This window comes from Thermobia domestica, chromosome 6 (genome assembly GCF_964235325.1).
Source record: "Thermobia domestica chromosome 6, izTheDome1.hap1.1, whole genome shotgun sequence".
In the NCBI taxonomy this organism is placed as follows: domain Eukaryota; kingdom Metazoa; phylum Arthropoda; class Insecta; order Zygentoma; family Lepismatidae; genus Thermobia; species Thermobia domestica.
In genome coordinates this window covers 215,922,625-215,940,564 of record NC_137459.1, presented here as the reverse complement: position 1 = coordinate 215,940,564, position 17,940 = coordinate 215,922,625, and the positions used below count along the sequence as shown (strand labels likewise).

The following is a 17,940-nucleotide window of genomic DNA, read 5'->3' as shown; positions in this document are numbered from 1 at the left end:
GATGAAAGAACTTTGAAGTTCAGGTTATCGATTAGCGACAGTGATAGATGCCGTCATCATTATATTCTGAGTACCCTAAAATTTTCATTTTTACATAGGTGAAAAAACATAAAGTCGACTTTTATATTGGTGCATTTGTCCTCACAGTAGTAGTGGACCAGTCGTATTTCAAGTCCATGATGACGGATAGTACGTCTATATCTTCTGCATATATTTTGTAAGTATTATTTCCTACTGCAGAGCGTGAGGTAAATAATCAAGTGGAATAGTGTATACAAAACATGTAGAACCAATGTATGTTTTCTGTCCTTCATTTGTGCGTACCATTACCTACTGTGTATAGAAACTCACTAATATATGCATGGCGGGAAATATAACTTGTTCACGTTAATAGTGATTGCTAGCCGGTATGTTTGCCAAGCACTAAACATATCTTCTATACATCATTACGCACAGCGCATGGAAAGGCACTAATATATGCATGTAGGGAAACGTGACCTGTTTAGGTTAATAGTAAGTGGCAGATGGTATATTTGTCAAGGAGTACGTGGAAATGCCCTAATATACGCATGGCGAGAAATATTCAATGTGCACGTTAATCGTGACTGGTAGGCGACGTATTTGCCAGGCAGTGCACATATATCATATACGTCATTACCTACTGCGCATGGAAACCCATAAATATACTCATGGCGGGAAATATGACTAGTCCACGTTAATAGTGACTGCTTGGCGACATGTTTGCCAAACAGTGTGCACACCTCCTATGCATAATTATGTACTGCTCATGGAAACGCATTAATATATGTATGACGAGAAATATGACTCGTTCACGTTAAGAGTAAGAGTAGTTGTTAAAATCGACGACCTCTGTGCCTATCTCCTATATATCATTACGTACTCAGCATGGAAAAAATAATATAAACGTGGCGGTAAATTTGATCTTTTCACGTTAATACTAAGTGGTAAGTGGTATGTTTGATAACAACTGGCAGTATTGTAAGCTGTGTGGAACGTAGCATCCGTTGACGCTGATGCTAAGTGCCATACGCCATCTCTCCTATGCATATCTGCCTACAATCGTATATACTACACACAAGAGATGCGGCACGTCCGCGTTGATGACAATTGATACCCGACATCAATTGTTTTCGATTAGCGTAGAACTCTCACGAGCACACTTGTTTTCCACTCCACGCCAAAGGCGGTTGCGTGTTCCTAATTGAATGCGTTCTCATAATTATCTTCAGCGCATCGCTGGTTACTGAATCGGATGAGACGATATTCGGCTCGCCAAAATATTTGCGAGGAGATAGCGGACCAAAAAAAGTTACGCCCGCCCAGTGACCGCGATCGTGGATTCAGGTTAGCGGCAAGAGCCACTATATTTTCTCTTTAGATGTCGGCGATGTTTTCTGCGCACATCACAGCGCATATCCATTCACAATTATACACGCGAGGTACTGCCCGTACGCATTGATTCTAGTTGATACCCACTATGTTTATTTCCAATCACTGTTAACTCTCACATGCACCCCTGTTTTCCATTCCGCTTTTTACCCGTTGGCAATTAGGTGTTCATGATGTCGTGCGTTTGCGCAATCAACGGCTATATTTCCCGCGCGTCGTTGTTTATTCTTATGTATGAAACAGTGTCAAGTCCGCAAAAATGTTTGCGAGGCGATAGTCAACCTGAAAATGTCTGCCAGGGCCTGCATTTCGCTTTAGCGATTAAAAGCATTATATTCTCTGTTTACCTGTCGGCCATGTTTTCTGCATGCTTCACAGTGTATTTACATCCACAATCATATAACCAAGGTACTAACGTTAAGCATTGACGGCGGCTGATGCACGAAAAGCTATGTTTTCGATCAGCATATAACTCTCATGCGCACTCATGTTTTCTGATCTGCACCTAAGCAATATTTTATAAGTTGTAGACGGTCACGTGTTCATGAAAGCGGGCGTTCGCTGAATTATCTTCCACAAGTACTTGTTACGGGCCCCGCTTCAGACAGTTACTAGCCCGGGTAAATATTTGTGAGGCGATAGCCAACTGAAAACTGTCGCCCCAGTCGCAACTTCATTTTTCCGTTTATTCGACAACTGTTTTCCGTAATAGTTTGCTGTTTGAGACGAATTCAAAATGGAAGCCGCCATGTTTGTTTCTCTTTCACAGTTCATGTCGGTACACAAACAACCATTCCCAAATCTCTTACGCTTGTAAACACTGCAGTTTGAGCAGTCAAACTGAATGTTCAAGTGTTTTGCCGGAGGTGACCGTGTCATTTTATTGAAAAACAACGTGCACACTTTCCATAACTATAACTGCATAAGGTATTCGCCATTAAAAAGGGGAAAACTTTCTTTTGCACAATCGCTATATATATATATATATATATATATATATATATATATATATATATATATATATATATATATATAAACTGAATGTGGTTGTGCATTCTTATGTTATTAGCAATCTACCTATATACCACACATAGGCAAATACACACACATACACACACGAACATACACATAGACAGCCCCCACACATCCATATGCTTACAAGGATACAAATAATAAAGACAATCATATACATATGGAACGTTGAAGGTTAATCATTAAATTCTTCAAACAGCACAAACAATACATTACATAGTTTTTTGACGAGTATTCCTCTTTCCACCTACATTCTTGTACTACCATTCTCTTCCGTCTCATTCACTTGCATTAATCATTCATTTGCCTTAACCTCACAACGGTAATCATGGGACGTTATACTCAGATTTCATTTCCGATATACTGTACAATATACTACTCAACATTGTACATGTTTCTCAACTCCATTGGAAATGAACGTGAAAACAGTCAAAAGTCTTTTTCTAACCTGTTCATGAATATTTAAATTCGGTAATCTATTTTTTAAAAAATAAAAGTAATTAATGCAGGTTATATACTATTATCCAAGACCGTTCTATCCCATAGAAAACAAGTTCTTTTAGAGGATACCTGAACGAAGAAGGAGTGTAATAAAAGCTGACCATTGCTTGTTATTGACAGGTTTCAAAAGCAATAAAAAGTATTTCCTTTAGTAAACACAACTGATGTCAAAAATTGCATGCATGAATTAACATTTCAGCAAAGAAGAGGTTTCCTTCCTTTCACCCGAAAGTACTACTGTATTAACTCATCACTTTATACTGGTGTAACAAAATCAAGAAAAATGTTAAAGCACGTTAGAAAAGAAAATTTAGTACCTCCTATGAAGTTTTGTTCTGCTATTCTCTAACAGCGAGAAGTCCGTATAATTCATATACATTTAAAGATGAAAGAACAAATATTATAATAATTACTCACGTTTTTGTTGTCTCCTATGGATTTATACTGAACGGGTGCTATAGAGATATTTTATCTTTATTTCTGTACTGAAGAAGAAAGAAAGAAAAAAAGAAAGAAGTTTTTTTCTAAGGAGGCAAACTCACAACATATATCCAATTTAGTTATGCTTTCCTAACTCCAGCATGGTATTATTCATATACTTTCAGCTAGAAAGTGTCTCAGCCCCCCAAAATAAACTCATGTTAAGTTCTAACTCTGTATCTCAATCATAAATGGAAGATTATAATGGGTTTCAGATGTAAAGCATCACGGGCAGCAGCCATTCCTGCGCGACGTTTCGCACAGTGGTGCCGGATTTCGCACTCCCCCTCCCTTCTCGCTTGTCTCCACGCATATTCGTGGCAGCGTGGTTCGATTTTTCTCGCAGCCTTGCTTTTCTCTTTCTTCTGATGACTAGTATTTTTTTAAAAGATAATTTTCCGAGATAGAATTCGTAGAAGTTCTTTTTAGAAAACTTCGCACTAATACTCAGTTTGCTTAAAGACATTGTCAACTATAATTTTGACGTAACGTTTCTTTATAGAAACGAGATCGTCACTTGACACGGCCCTCCCACTAGTGGAGACCAGCTACATTAAAAAAATGGTAGAAGTTAAATAGTGCGTGGATGATAATATTTCTAATGGACACAATTTATACATAGATTGAATATAAACACAATATAGAATTTCTGAATTGAAGGCATTGCAGTATTTATACCACTAAAAACAGGTTGAAGGTTGTTATTCTACCTTAGTTGAATTGTAAGTTATTTGGCCAAGGTGTGATATCTTTATACCAAAAATTCAATCTGCATTTACATGGATTTGCATATTAATTCGTTTAGGTCACAGCTACCAAATGCCCTCATTTGAATCAGAACACAAAACGAATTTAATTTTGTATCAATAAAAGTTAGTTTAATAATGGAACATACAATGTTTGAAACAATGATAATAACACCTTCGCTTTGTTTTACGTAAATACAAATTAGTAAGTAGATGCTTGTATGACTAATCCAAATGTAGCTTGTATCCCATTCAAATATATAAGCAAGACTCCTTTAGAACCTGTATAAACCTTTTAAAGTAATGAAAGAAACTTTAACAACTCACCAATATAATAATTATATAAAGCAATCCACACTTTATAGTTTCAATTTAGACTCACTTCCTATTCTCACTTTAATAATTCAATCCAATAGTTATTTAGTACATTGTATAGAAACTCCATAGTATCTTAATGTTTCGTCGAGTACGATTTCCAGCAAACATCTAATCAGCATAGCTAAAGTGCTGGCTAAAATTGCAACGAAGTCGCCACCAGAGGCTCTATAATAAAAAAAATGACCACCAAAACTATTTACCAAAGATCGAATATAGAATGAATTAACATACAATCAATTTAAGTACAATAAAAGCTGTTACAACTTCTTAACATACAATCTAAGCTATTACAACTTAGAAAAAGTAACTATCAGAGTGACGTGTTACCAAGAACACAAGAACTACCACGAAAGAAAGCAACCCACCACTGATGAATTCTGTTTATGGTAGAAGAGAGATCTCACAAAAACAACCTATCTAATTCCTAAGCAACTGGATATGCTCGAGTTTGTTTTAGGTTAGTATAACTTATGACACAATTCAGACGCGTGTGCTTTGAATTCCTGGTAGAGGAGGAAAGAGGGAATAAGTGGACGCACATATGTAAGGTAGTGAAAAGTGAAGGAAAAAGAAACAGAAAACATACTGCGTTTCTACTGTCGAATAAGGCAGTGAATTCTGTCGAATAAGTGAGTTTCAAAACAATATTACTAACTTCGCATACATTCTGTTCTTATAATGCTAGGCATATTATATGCTAGGGGGGGGGGTGAACGAAAAATCTAAAAACACTATATACAGGATACGTAAGTTTGGCCCTTCACTGTACAACACGTGTTGGGGTTGTCGATCGTTTTTTGTTTTCAACGTGTCATGTGGATTTTCCTTTTTTGTCAGCAGTAACCCGTTCACCTGTTAGTGGTGTGAAAGTGATGCGGTAAAATGGGCGACCAGACAGACTTCCAAAGAGACATGATTGTTGGTGCACGGCTGGTTGGAGCTTCAGTGGCAGCAATGGCGAACATTGTGGCAGTATCGAAAGGCACTGTGTCCAATGTCACGAGGGCATACACAATTAATGGGCAAACGACGTCTGCAAAGCACAACAGTGGTCGAAAGACAATCCTGTCAGATAGGGACCGGAGAGCATTAAAACGGATTGTAGCAGCTAAAAAGAAGACCGCTGGAATGAAAATTACGTCTGAACTCAATTCCGGCATACAGAACCCATTTTCATCGAAAACAGTGCGACGGGAACTTCATAAAATGAAAATTCATGGCAGGGCCACTATCGCCAAATCCCTGGTAACAGCAGTAAATGCGAACAGACGTTTTCAGTGGTGCAAGGACCACAAAGCGTGAACACATGATCACTGGAAACACGTAATGTGGTCCGATGAATCGACCTTCACCTTGTTTCCAACAGCCGATCGTGTTTAAGTATGGAGAACACCGTCGCAGACCTATGACACAGACTGTCTACTCCCAAATATAAAGCATGGGGGTGGTTCTGCTACAATATGGGCAGTGATATCGTGCACTTATGCAGGACCCATCATAGCCCTGCATAGAATTATGAATGGTAAGTCGTATGATGCCATTTGGGGGGACCAGGTTCTACCCATGGCCCAAATATTGTTCCCTGATGGTGATGACATCTACAAGATGATTTGGCACTCTGTCACGCTGCGAAAACGGTGAAAGCATGGCTTGGGGAACATGACCAGGAGCTATCACATCTCCCCCGGGTCCCACAATCACCAGATCTGAACATCATTAAGCCATTGTGGTCTGAGGTAGAAAGGCGTTCGGTTTCATTACCCTCCACCAGCATCCCTTAAGGATCTGGAGCATGTTTTGGAGGAACAATGGTACAAAATTCCAGACATTACGATTCAGGAGCTGTATACGTCCATTCCACGTCGGATCCATGCAGTTTTGGACGCAAAAGGAGGTCCCACACCATACTAGGTATGATTTTGACACTTTTGCAAACGTTTTAAATTTTGTCCAACTTGTGTGTGTGTGTGTATGTGAATCAGATTACAAAGGAGCTTGATATTATTTAATTCACTCGCTTACTCAGGAATGGAGACACGGGCGAAAAGGTTGCCCTGTGTTTCCAAACTATTTCCAGCTCCGAAATGAGGTTCATCTGATATATGTTTAATAAATTTATTTAATAGTTAATACAAACGAGAGACATTTACAATAAAATATGAAAATTTCAAACAATCAAACATCAACAATACGGATTCCGTACCTAATTGAAACAACTAAAAATAATCATATGCTTCATATTGTCATTTCTCTAACTGGGCGCACACCGTGTGAATTCACTACTATATTTTTGCATAGTATCTGAGTTGATATTTTTTCGAGATTTTACCGTTACTATCTTAACCCATATAAACACAAAATCAGATTTGAGGAAACAGACAGCAATAAACAGCATCCATTTTGTTATGAATAGCTCAAAGATTCATCTCTTACAATCTGGTTTTTTACTTTAGTACTGCCAAGATCTGTTTCTTGATAAGGTAACATCAAGAAAATATATGTGTGTAGCAGGGTGCGAAATCATTTGAAAATGGTGGGGGGGGGGAGAAGTTCAGCAGTCCATACTAATGCCTCCCTGTGCTTCACACATGAAGTGGGGACTCCAAAAAGTTGAAATATTCATGTATTAATAATAATAATAATAATAATAATAATAATAATAATAATAATAATAATAATAATAATAATAATAATAATAATAATAATAATAATAATAAATGTTCAAACTAGTCATCGTTGTCATTTAAAATACTTTAATAATGGTGTTTATTCATTTAAACTAAATTGGTACACTTATCTACTGCATTTAATATACAATTCGGTGCGTATGGTCCAGGGTTAGACTCCCGTGGGAGCACAGCCCTCTTGTGTTTACCATCATAAGGAGGACTACATTCACGAAAATAGTGGTGTGAGATCTAGAAATCAGAAATAATAGCGCGTGAGAACCGATGTGCTAACCAAGCATTAGACATACGAAGTTGAAGCGCTCCACCTAACCAGCCATAGAGTCCCATGAAGTATAGAGTCAGAGTATAGTTTTTATTATTATTTGTGAAATTCACGTTTCTTCATTGTATTTAGTGTTTCAGTTTGGTCGCTCAGATATCCGGCCACCTATATAAGTCTAAATAATATTATGTACCCATATCGTATTATTAGGAAGAATGTATTATTATAAATAACATATAATTTCAAAAAAATACTTGAAAGCACAACGAAAAGTCGCGTTATCTAAGTGGTAGAGCGTTCACCTCAGGTGCATGGGATCCTAACTCGCGGCAAATTCTGCTTGTGGTATATAAACACTGAGTATGGGGTTTTTCTCTGAGTCCTACCGTTTCGTTCCACTTTCTTAATCCACCATTATTATCTATTAGTGAAAAAGTTTGTAAACAGAACGCTGCAGCCTAGTTGTTGCGCACCTAATCCTACATTTCCCCACTCCCTTCTCCGCGAAGATGAGGTTTTACAGTGTTGCAATCTGAAGGGAGCGGAATGGTCTGCGGATTTTCTACGACATTTGAGTGTAAATGCTGTATATTGACTGCACTAAATTTTTAATGCATTTTAATATTTTCTCTTTGAATATTAAATGAATTAAGTATGATTAGGGGTATTCCTTACCAACGTAATATATGAATTAAAAGGTGGAAAACTTGAATCTTAATGAAAAATAAATAAATAAATGATAACAGAAATCACCTTCTAAATGTTTTCCATTTCTCCTTCAGTTTCACTCCCCCACTCATCTGAGTCTGTATCGGCCGATGAATCTGAGTCTGAATCGGTTTCACCAAATATAGTTATCAGTTCATCTACACGCTCATCCATAAGTCCGTCTCTTTCAAAGTAAGAATCTTCAATTTTTTCACGTGTTCACAACATTTTACCCATTTCTATGGTGAATATTCATTAAATAATTTTCCCAGTAACTCTTTCTTTTCATCCAGTGAATCGGAAATGCATTGCCTTGCTTTGCTCTTGATTCCCCCCCCACACACACAAGTTCAATAGGATTTAAGTCTGCGTGGTAAGGTGGAAGTCTTATTATAGTGTGCCTCGCGTTTATAAATTTCTTGTCAATCGCGTATTGTTTCACATAAGGTACATTTTGAATTCTTAAGAAAAATTGTCTTCTGTTCATTCTCCACAATGTATTTACTCTATTCTCCGCTTCAATTTCGGTTTCGTTTATAGGTTTGTCTGTCGCTGATAGCCACTGTATCACGTCACTTTTAAGTGAAGTCATAGATAGTCTTTTATTGATTTGAACATTGTGATAACTGGCATTATCAACGACAACAACGCTGTTTTCGGGAAGATTAGGAAGTAGTTTTTCATCGATCCATTTTGAAAAATTTCTACTGTTCATGTCATCATGATAATCTCCACTTTTTTGCTTAGATTTGAACAATAATAGAGCATTATCAACAAACCCAAATTCTCCTCCTGCATGGACAATAATAAGACGTGGCCCTTTTCCAACAGTTTCTGTTGCACCTATTTCACTCTTACTTTGCCAACACGCCGGTACTGAATGTGATGCGTGAATGTAGGTTTCATCTCAGGCCGGGCCCGTGAATTAATAATGTGAGGCCCGACCCAAGAGCGCCGATTTCTCTGTAAAGTTGGGGGGGGGAATTCAGATGCAGAAGGTATATACATGAGGATTTTAAGACAAATTGCATTCAAATTATGCCAAATAATGTATATTCATAAATACAATAGGGGGCCCACATGACCTTTGGGACCTCGAACGTATAACTAGGGTGATAATTAAATCAAATATTTTTATTGCAACTATGCCAAATATTTTGATCCGCACTTCTGGAAGAGGAACTAACTGAAATAAAAGAAATCGTTGAACAAAGTTTTCTCTACTAGTTATCAGCTGTTATAGTTTTTTTTTAACACAAGTTGTATCTTCGGCCTTGGAAGTTGAATAATTATTCATTCTTGCTCAGAAGGATGGGGGGGGGGGGGGCGCAAAATGTTAAACATTATAACACTTGAGACATAGTTTGTACTAACAATAGACAGAAAGCAGCTTATTTGTTGTCTTATATTGACAAAAATACTTTTGTCAATTCGTCTCATTGAAGTAAGACAGAAATATTTCCCTTTCAGAAAGATGCGCCCCCCGTCCTGTATTCGCCCCTGGTTCAGTATCGTAATGTTCTAGTAGGCTCGGCTGTCAGTTCAGTCTTTAATGTGGAATCCAGAAAATTAAGCCATTCGCCTTTTGGTTTCTCTTCGTTATAAAGCTTAATAACGAACATACGCAGAATATACTACCGTAGAATACGAAGAGCTACCACCGCGACGCATTTTCTAAAGCGGGATTAAATGAAATGGACCACTGATATGAGAATTACGAGTCGATACTGTAGGTATAACGCTACACGGTAATATTTGTCATTTATTTTAGCAGGTGATATTTGTTGTAGCATAAGTTTGCTGAGTTAGTATCACTGGTACTTTCAAGGCCAGATCAGTGAATGGAAGAGTAGTGGGGAGGGTGGTGGAATACGAAGTGCTCCACAGCGATCTGCGCATCTTGGTTTGAAACTTGTCGAGTTATATCTCATCATCTGTCTCTTTCTTAGCCTTGGTGGATATTCGTAGGACACTAAACTTTAAAAAATGAAAGCACAATAATACGATTGATTTGCTGATTTAAGTTTACCATTTCGTTTCATCAGCGAGGCTATGAGATGTGGACTTACAGTTTAAGGTAGAATCCGAACCACCGTAATCGATCAAATTTTTGTGAGGCGTTCCCACTAGGAATCGAACTCGGGACCCCGTATACCAAAGATGGTACGGGCGTGCCCCTCGCGCGTGCTAGCCACTAGACCAGTGGGGAGAGCCGAAATAATACGAGTATTGAAATATTTATAGACCTAATATACAAAATAGTTTCCAATAACGTATTACGTTAGAGAAAATTTTTTAAATTAGACTTCTCCTCTTCACTTTCTTTCCGTGTGTAACGAGAGTTGGGCGTGTGATGGTCAGACGAACCCACGTATCAGCAGCAGTAACAGCATCCCATAATTTTAAAAGAGACCCATTCAGGGGCTGATCCAGGGGTCAATCGCCCTCCCCCAGAAGAGAAAACTTTCTTATTTTTTATATAAATAAAACCCATCCCAGAATTTGGTGCTCTTAAAAGTAGCTCTAAGTAGCAGTATTACAACCCCCTCAGAAGTCCGTCCTGGATCCGCCCCTGGGTTCATTGAATTGAATTGTCAATAAAGATTGCAAGGTACTCATCAACATAGGTTTCTTTCGGAACTTTTAATAATATGAGCAACATTGAATCCACGTTCACATTAGCAGTTGATAATGGAACAGAGCTAACTTTCCTCGTTAAGGCTTTAAGAACTGGAAAATCATTTACCGACTTAGAACTTGACTTGTACTCTCTCCATTCTGACACTACAGTGTTAGTATTCAATCCCAATAATTGAACTGCATTATACGGACCCTACGTCTATGTTGTCGTATAAACCACTCATGCTATTACGACCTTTATTTTCAAACACTGAAAAGCATTTTAGCCTATCATTTGAACGAAACCCACTTTTCCCACCCACTTTCTTTTCACTTCGTCTACTAAATCCTGGATTACCTGTCCCTTTATTTGATCAAACTCCCTATCATTATTCCCTGTATCAGACACTTGTCTGCAGTGCACTAAATATTTTCCCCTGATGGCCTATAAGGAAGTTATAGACATGCTACTGATTTGTTTTAGCACTATTTAGGTGCGACTATGAAGTTTTTTCATTTTTATTAATTTATGGCATTTGCTTTCCATCTGTCCTTCCCCACCTACAGATTTTGGTGGGGGGAAATGCAAGCATAAAATTTTTGGTGGGGGGGAATTCCCCCGTCCCCCCGCGATTTCGCACCCTGGTGTGTAGTATTATAAATGTATGGTGAGTTAAAATGCTTTCATATTCTGAAAGAGGTCATTAGTTCTGCTATTATTATGTGAAAAGCTTGCCTCGCTTTGAAAGTAATGTTAGCCTAGAACAGCCTGCTGGCTACACCCCTCACTATTCTGTAATAAAAGTTGTGGGGTTCTATTTCCAAATCGAAACAAAATCCACTGGAAATTAGACACGGGACTCAACGCTCGTTTTGCTAATTGTTTCATACGGAAAACTTTACAAGCGTGTACCATGAAAACCAGTTGACGGAAAAAGATATAGTTTACTCATATGTGTTTGTGATTATTTTCTCTACTTCGTAAAGTAATATGCTAATGTGCTAATTCAATATTTCTAAGTAGCGCCTCTGGCATGATCAAGATTCGGAGTAGAGCGATAAGTCAGCGTACAAAACTGCTTGCCTCGAATTGTCAACACTGCTCAAAGCCAATTTGATGCTGTGTGAAGCCAACTCAAAGTCATATCGCTTTACATCTAAAACACATAATAAATACATCTTCCCAAAAACGTTCTCTGAATGTAAGAAAACTGTGCTTGGTAACACTCATGCCTTCAATGAAACGGTCCAGAGTTCAATTCTGGTGAAACATGATGTACAGTATATAGCACAGTATATTATCCTAATAATAAAATCGTTCTAAATTAATCTATGATTTGAATCCCACGTTAACCTGTGGCTCATGTAGCTTCTGTGCTGAAAGGCGCGATAAACTCCAAATCAAACAATCAATGCTCTTTGTTGCTAAGCGTTTAGCGTACGCGCCTTTGCCGTGGGAGACCCTGGGATGTCAGAAGTCTGTGTATCTTACGAAGTTTTAAGGAATAATTACAATAATACTAATAATAATAATAAAATATCATTACTCCAAGAAAAGAAAACAGCATATCCAGCTGAGGGAGAAGGGGTCACGTGTGCCTCTTGTGTCATCATATATCTTTACTCTAAAGAAACTATTCGTTTCATATGCATAAAATTAATTATCTTACCTTAATTTTCTTCTAAACTGCAATGCACTTTGTATAACGCTTCCTCAGTACAGAGATACAAACTAAATGAAACACACAAAAAATCCAAAATACAGTAGAAACAAAGGGAAGTTCTCAAAGACAGAATGCAAGTTAAAGTTAATATTAAGACGAATATTTCTTCGAGTCTGTATTCATATGAAGTTAAAGAAAGGTAGGTCAGTTTTCCCCAGTTTGAAAAGAAAAAAGGAAAAAATTGTCTTCCCCTTATGTTCTTTTGGTCAAACCATATACGGTATACATTTTTCATGCTCCAATTCACTACTAAAGAAAAGATTCAGCTGCCAGTCACCTCAAGTTTTTACCACTTCAAAAAGAAAAAGAAATATCTTCTCCCAATACCTTCAAACAAAACACATTCTTTACCCAATCTCAAGGAAAAGTGGATGGCTTCTTGTACCGTTAACAATAAAAGGATTAAAAAAACAGTAAAAAGGGACAGAAAGTCGCTATTTTTTTAGCTTCTCTTTCAAGGAGTTACATCATAAGAAAAGGAGCAGAAAAGCGAAATTTATTTTCAAATATTACAAAGATTCAAAAGAAACATCGTAACGATTTTTTATAAAGTTATAACTGTTTTCAAGTTTCTCTCAAGGATAAACTGAACAATGATTTCACAATAGAGGATGTCTCTGTCAAAGCACCTATCACTGTGATGACAAAAGGTGATGACCACTTAGTATGACAAAAAGTGCAATAAGTACTTGGATCTATAAAGTTGAAACACCGTTTTTCGAAGGACAATTTTATCTGTCTCTGAATAAAATTCTCAGAAGACATCTTCTTGTGTGAACAAAGCACATACTTTGTATTGTTATAATCACTAGGTAAAAAATGAGCTACAACCAAAGCCGACTGTGTCCTTCCAAGAAGCAATCAAAAATTCCATTACATCATCTTGTATTTTACCTAGAGGTGAATGTCATTCTATATCAGTTCAAGGTTGCACCATTATATTCAATCAAGAAGGCCGCTTTTATCTTAAAAAAAGCAATAAATAGACTTTCTTTCACAGATATTTTAATAAATAATGCCCCTACGGCGTCTTTGAGGCTATAACTTGGACTCTCAGACCAAAAATATTCCGTCAGCTACTTTTTTTTTTGTCACACCAAAGAACGCTATCATCTTAAAAAAGAAATAAATAATTTTCTTTCATAAATAATTCAATAAATAATAGAAGCACCATAATGTATTACCACTCCTGTGCCTTTTAGGACCCTAATTTAGGCCCCTATGCCTCAAATTCTTAGAAGTTTAAACCCATACATGTTCAAAAAGTGAGCTACTTTTACGAAGATGCCCCGTAATTTCCATAACAATAAGCTGCATTGGAGTCCCACTTCAACTCAGGAGACGTTTATAAAATGTAAGTTTTGCGTGTTAAACACCACGCCGGCTGTCCATCACAGCTTTATTCTTAATGTACCAAATGCTGACATTATGATTGCATTTAGAGACATGAATAGTGTAAAGTTATAAAAATGCTTTTGTTCATATCTAAATATTTTGTATCTTAGGTAATGTTACTCACGAGTCGAAACGAGTAAATCTTTTGTTGTCCCAAACCCTACTTTTTGTGGATGTCTCGTTTCGACTCGATTTACGAAAAAGATTCGCCTCGAAGTTTTTCTCGTATCTTTTATAAATTTATGTGCAAAATTTATGTCCGTGCATTTTCTTAATTTCCACTAGAAGTGATGAGAATCCTTCCGAGTGAGGAGAGATCCACTAAGAGTGTGATATGACGTTTAAAACCATATTTATTATTGCAGTTTATTCCGTAATGACTTGTGGATCTTTAATTGTTCACAAAATGAATGCTCGTCGTTGTGTTCATACAATCGCTTTATAAATTGAGTTTTTCTTACTATGAATCATGTAACATTAAAGCAGTGTATGAGGTCTAATACTTGGGTGAACTAGTATTGCCAAGGAGACTCAAGAGAAACCTGTCATGGTTTAAAACTCGAAATTAAAAAGCTACTTCTCGTAGTGACTTGCAGACAAGACGAGACACTTGGAGGTCAAAATAAATTGTACAGGAATTGGAGTGTGAATGCCTAATCGAACTGAGGGAACTACATTTGGTTTGATAGTTTTCTTTGGCTGCAAGCCTAGAAGTTCATTTTCTTTTTAGATTTTAGGTGTCTCAAATAATGTTCTTCAGTGAAATGCATACTACAGACAGTCTGATATTTATTTTTTTTCTTTTATATTTGTTGACCCACTGTTTAGAAAGAAGAGAACCATTTGGAAAGTGTGATATACAATACCTGTAATTTTGTTTTTCTATTAAAGTTGCTGCACTTACTACAACAGAAGTTGGCATATTTATTTACACACGCATACACACAATCACACACGAGAAAATACCACTGTATATTACATGACAGGAACGGGACTAATACACGTAAAAATAAATATGTACACATGTATTCAAGTTCACCACACCATCTTGCAATATTGTTTTCAGAGTTTAAGCTTCTAGAAAACCCCGTGTGTCTGTTCAGCGAAGCCCACGTAAAGAATATTGTAAAATTCTCCCTTTAAAGGAGTAGGTAGAGCTTGGTAGAGTAAATTGTATGTCCGGAATCTTTTCTCACTACCGGTTTAATATTAAAAATCCAATGTAAACAGTATTCTACAAAAATATTAGAATAATGTAATTTATCTAAGTACAAGGGTTGATCCAGAAATAAGGTCCCCGAAGAGCTCCAGCCGCACGGGAAACTGCGAGGGAAAATCCGGCGACACCGCTGTGCGCGGCTGTTCCCCACTCTCGATTTTACCCGGCCGCACTTCGCTGCGCCGCTCAGTCTAGGCTCAGCAGCCGCCCAAGATGGAGGTGCCCATTGTTGCTCCCGTCAAGTGCGAGATTCGTTCCGCAATTCACTTTTTATACGCTAAAGAGATTCCACGTGTGGATCTTAATCGTCAATTGACACAGGTGTGTGACGACAAGTGTATGCTCTTTCAACACGTCAGAAAGTGGTGCAGGGAGTTTAGTGCTGGTCCGGAGGACGTTCACGATGAACTGAGTGGAATACCGTCAGTTTCGGAGGTGCCCCGCCCAGCGTGAAGTCCGGACCTCGCCCCTAGCGATTATCATTTGTTCCTGAAGTTAAAGGAACATTTGAAAATGAAAATGAAATGAAATCTTTAAGTTTTACGTCCCACGGTTATGCCGGTTAGGCTAAAGGAGACGGTGATGATGAGAGATGAGTGAAATGGTGGAATGAAGAAAGTGGGAGGAAACGGGAGAACCCCGAGAAAACCCACGAGCACGGTGTTTGTCCACCACAAAGTTCACTTGGCGGGGGCTGGGATCGAACCCGGGACCCCAAGCACCAGAGGTGAACGCTCTACCACTGAGCCACCGCGCCCCCCTATGGAACATTTGAGTGGCCAACGCTTCCGGAGTGACGATGAAGTCGAAGACAAGATGAAACATTTCCTCAACGAATTGGCGGAGCAGTTCTATGATGTTGGGATACTGACATTGGAGCACCGTCTACAAAAATGCTTAGAAAAAGATGGCAATTATGTACAGTGTGACACGTCATCCCCTCAAGGAAAGGCTGTTTTAAACTATGGTGTAGACATTAATAAACGTACACTAGCTACTGATGGTAAGAAATATAGCAAATAGTGTTACAGTTTGAACATCAGTAGTAGTGTTGTCATTAAAAGTATCTAATGGAATAGGAGATATATCAAGATTAGGTCGCTTTGAAGTTTGTGGAGTTGAGTGAAGGCGATAATATAGTAGACATAAAATAAATAAATAAAATAATAAGCACAACAAAAATTGTGATACCACTGCTGCAGAAAGGTGATCAATACTGAAAAAAGAGAGAGAGTTCTTGTTATAAACGGCGTGAATTGTTGGACATGTTGTATAAGGTTAAATGTTCACCTAGCATTCACACGAATGAAACGCTTATAGATGAAATACAAAAAAATATTCCGGCATAAATTAACAATATGATAATCAAAATAGCAACAGCGATAATAGTTCACGGAAATACAGTAGCTAAATGAAATTCAGGCATACTATCTGGTAAGAAACTTTCTTCATGTCGGAGTAGCGAATGTAGGATGTAACAGTACGTTGTAAATTTTGTAAATTAAAAGCCAAATTCAATTTTTGACTTTCTGGTGTTAAAATAATGCGGTAGTTAGTGATCTCTTGCCTGTCAGATGACAGTTAACAGATTACTAATTTCCTTTTAAACAAGCAAGACTTTATTTTACATGAATTAGAGGTTACAATTACAAATTTAGATTATGTTCTCTCGCAGGAGACCATTCGTCCAGCTTAGAGCCTTATATGAATGACAGCAAGTTATGAAAATGAAAAATACAACTTACATTAAGTATGCTGGTATACCACCCATGTTATTGCAGATCTTGGTTGGTTGCTGAGAGATCCGTTGGTTGTTCCGAGATGATCCTTGGACCTCTCCCTTACCTTTTTATATTCTATTAATTTCGTCAGCCAAACCCTGAGGTTCTCCGTAACAGCCTTGTTTGTTCACTTAATTACTTCTTACGCTACGTGACTGCCGGAGAACCTCATTAGTCCACAATAAGTGTGACTGTTTATTCCAAAATTCTTTTGTTATCTAACTTAAGTACGCATACATTTTATCACTAGAAATTAATGTCAAAAAAAACCTTTTTGATATATTCTTTTTTAAAACCATTGAGCTAACTTCTTTCTTTTCTTTTTTTTTCCACTCATATGATAGTTTCATTGCAGTCCCCCACTTATGAAGAACTGTTCTTGAACATCACCGTAGTGTGTGTCACTTTTTCTTTTTTTTTTTACTCATTGTTCTGTCCACACTATGTTTATAAACACTGACACTAACTAGGAGACTATTGGCCTGCACACACTTATACATAAAAAAACAGTTCACATCTTCTAGTGTTCATGGATCCGGAACACATTGAGACGTAGAGTCCTTGTTGGGGACCTTTACGCTTTGATGAGGCGCAGGGCAATTGGGTGTCATCCATGGCCGCCGCTCATGGCTTCTGTTCTTTAAGTCTTTTTTCAAGTCGAAGATACACACAAAATTAGGGTTGTAGGTGTGGCGGTGAGGGACAAGTAATGTTACGACGTAGAGTCCACACTGTCACAATCTTGATGACTCAGGCATGGGAGAGTTCCCGTGGCCTCAAACAGACAGGGAGCACAGGCAGCGTCGATAACTCTGGTTCCTCCAAGGTTGAACACGGGCATGGCTTGCTGCTGGTGGCTCCAGTTGGGCTGACGAATCCAGGCAAAGGAGATTTCCTGGTGGCTCCAATTGGGCTGACGAACCCAGGCAAGGGAGATTTCCTGGTGGCTCCAGTTGGGCTGATGAACACAGGCATGGTTTCATGTTGTACTTCTG

At 37.9% G+C, this 17,940-nt stretch overlaps 1 protein-coding gene across 2 annotated transcripts in view; it reads right to left on the bottom strand.

Moving 5' to 3' along the window:
* Positions 1 to 17,362, bottom strand: part of LOC145688413 (uncharacterized) — a 57,416-nt gene extending 40,054 nt beyond the window's left edge. For both annotated transcript variants that reach the window (XR_014131898.1, XM_081762623.1), the window contains exon 1: positions 16,910 to 17,362. The gene's annotated coding sequence lies outside the window, so the exon portion shown is untranslated. The remainder of the gene's footprint in view (positions 1 to 16,909) is intronic.
* Between the last annotated feature and the right edge of the window lie 578 nt (positions 17,363 to 17,940).